This window comes from Carlito syrichta, unplaced genomic scaffold (assembly GCF_000164805.1).
Source record: "Carlito syrichta isolate Samal-C Ts95f unplaced genomic scaffold, Tarsius_syrichta-2.0.1 Scaffold89682, whole genome shotgun sequence".
NCBI classification, from domain to species: domain Eukaryota; kingdom Metazoa; phylum Chordata; class Mammalia; order Primates; family Tarsiidae; genus Carlito; species Carlito syrichta.
This window is the reverse complement of record NW_007033778.1, coordinates 339,037-342,027: the sequence shown is the minus strand read 5'-3', so window position 1 is coordinate 342,027 and position 2,991 is coordinate 339,037. Positions and strand designations below refer to the sequence as shown.

The following is a 2,991-nucleotide window of genomic DNA, read 5'->3' as shown; positions in this document are numbered from 1 at the left end:
AAAAAAAAAAAAAAAAAGAAAGAAAAGAAAGCAAAACAAATCAAGTCAAATCACTCATTCTGCCAACAAGTCTGCACTCTGGGCAGGGCTCACAAGGAGCATTTCTTTCTGTCCTTCACAGCATCGCCTGCGATATCTTCACCGGGACCTGGAGGATTCACTCTCAAGGTAAATCTTCCATGCTGTCGGAGGGTCGAGGCTAGTGTCTCCTGAGAGCCCAGCTGGGGCTGTGGGCCACAGGCCTTGGCTCCTGTCTACACGGTCTTGCCAAGGGCTGCTTGGGCTTCCTCACAGCATGGTGGCCAGGTTCCGAGACCCAGCATCCAAAGAGAGCCAGGAGGAGGCTGCATGGCCTTCCTCACTTAGCCCCAACATCCCACAGACCTGCAGTCCCCAACCTTTTTGGCATCAGGGACCACTTTCATGGGAGACAATTTTTCCATGGACCAGAATGGGGACTGGGAATGACTCAAGCACATAACACTTATTGTGTACTTTGTTTCTACTACTATTACCTTGTGATATATAATAAAATAATTCTACAACTTACCATTAAAAAGAGGCATGGACAGAAGTAGTAAATAAAATAATGGGTGGGCCACGCATGGACTAAAATAAGTGTCAGATTCTGACTTAAAGCCTGCCACCAGATACAGCTGTCCACCTGAAGGACATCAACTCGCTTGCCACTCACTGATAGGGTTTTGACATAAATCTGCAAGCAATTGATCTATTATGGTCTCTGTGCATTCCAACCTCGCTGTTTATGTTCATCTGTATTTATAGCCACTCCCCAGCACTAGCATCACCACCTCAGCTCCCCCTCAGATCATCAGGCATTAGATTCTCACAAGGAGCGGGCAACCTGGATCCCTCACAATGCACAGATCACCAAAGGGCTCATGCTCCTATGAGAATCTAATGCCATGCTGATCTGACAGGAGGTAGAGCTCTGGCAGTAATGCAAGTGATAAGGAGTGGCTGTGAATTCAGGTGAAGCTTGCTCTCCCACCGCTGCTCACCTCCACTGCTCACCAGTACTGGTCCATGGCCCAGGGAGTTGGGGATCCCTTCCATAGACTCAGCAACTGCATGCTCTTTGTGGAAACAGTCTCAAGCCTGCTCAGATTCCAGAGGCAGAGACTCGTACTCCACCTTTCAACAGGGTTGTGACAAGCTTCTAGAAGAACCCATGGGGTGTTTTTGGGGGGGGGGGGTTGTTTTGTTTTGTTTTTGTGGTGAGAGTCTCTCCCAGGCCGCCAGACGTTTCCAGCTCAGAAGACTCCTGTTTGTTTATTGCCAGAGCTTGGAGGACCCTGCATTGGAAATGCAAGCTCATCCAGTGGTCATTGTGGCCCAACTGGGGAGTGGTCCTGCCCCCTAAAATTCCAACTGGCAAACAAGCCTGTGTGACTGCTTCAGCGACTGCGGAGTCTGTCTCTACAGCACGTTTTGTTTCATGTGCCTTGGGTGCCCAGTGGCTTCTGGCATGAATGAATGCTGTCTGTGTGGGATGACCATTGCCATGAGGACCCTCTACCAGACCCAATACGGCATCCCTGGATCTATTTATGACAACTTTATGGCAACCCTTTGCTGTCCTGTGTGTTCTTTTTCCCAAATCAAGAGAGATATCAACAGAAGAAGAGCCATGCATGCTTTCTAAAAAAAAAACTGATGGTGAAAAGATCTTATAGAGACTGCAGAAACCAGCAGACACCTAGTCAGAGTCCTTCACTGCCTTCTGCAACTGAAATATGATGAGAAACACCAATTTTGACTTACTTTAAATGAATATTATCTCTGAGTTTCTCCTTCCTTTAATGTGATCAAATTTTCTGACTTATAAGTTTTTAAAATTACATTTAAAATATAAACCAAATAAAAGATTTTACTGACAAGGAAAAAAGAAAGAATCCATGGGATGGGAGGTGACATTGCAGCCATCTTTGGAGACAACGACCTATCACAGCAAACAGTTCAGGGCAAGGATTCACCAGCCTGTCCTCGCTGACAAGCCCCAACTTAAAAACAACTACCCCCAGGCCAGGTATGATGGCTCACGCCTGTCACCCAGCACTTTGGGAGGTGGAGGCGAGAGGATTGCCTGAGCCCCGGGGTTTGAGAACAGTCTGGATAACTTGGCGAGACCTCATCTCTGCAATAAATAAATTAAAAAAGTAGTCAGGTGTGGTGGCGTGCTCCTGCAGTCCCAGCTACTCCAGAGGCTGAGGCAGAAGCTTCACCTGAGCCTAGCAGGTCCAGGCTGCTGTAGCCATGAGCATGCCCCTGCACTCCAGCCTGGGCGACAGAATGAGACTCCATCTCAAAAAAGAGAAAAAACACCCAGTAAGTCCCAGGGACCCCACGGAGAGTTTTTAAAAGTCACCAGACTCAAAAAAAAAAGAAGAAACTAGGAAAAGTAAAAGCCAACTCTTGCGGCAGACACGGGGGAGGGAGTCTTCCCCTCACAATCTTTACATATTTTCACTTCATTTCCTTACAATGCCTGAAGCCCTGCTAATTAGAAACCCATTTGAGATAACTAGTAACCAATTGAAAAATGCAAACACCTCGAGGGGGCTAGCCAGAATCCTCCCAACAGCCTTGTAAGGTGGTTTCATCAAGGATTTCCCCCACCCCTTGCTGGGAGCCGGGTCCAAGGCGCAGCGGGGAACGGCCTTGGTCACGTCGTGGCTGGAAGCACTTCTGGAAGGAGAGGCGGGCGAGAAGGCGGCGCAGTTCAGCAGAGGCGGCGGCAAGGGCGGCTTCTGCCTGCGTCTCCACGAGGGTCCCGGCGCGGGGCTCCGCCAAGACGCCCCCCCCGGCTGCCGGGTGCGGCAGCCGCAGTGCCTGCGCCGGGTCGCTCCCGGGGGCTGGGCCGCTCTTCAGGCTGCCGCCACTCCGCCCGGCCCCTTCGGGAAGCACTTCGCGTCTACGCCACGGGACCCTTGCCACCGCGTGGCGGTGCGCGGGGGCCGTGGCGGCGCT

The 2,991-nt window shown here is 50.7% G+C and overlaps 1 pseudogene; it reads left to right on the top strand.

Moving 5' to 3' along the window:
* The first annotated feature begins 1,327 nt into the window (after positions 1–1,327).
* On the top strand, positions 1,328–1,666 carry LOC103260504 (annotated as a pseudogene).
* Positions 1,667–2,991: the final 1,325 nt, after the last annotated feature.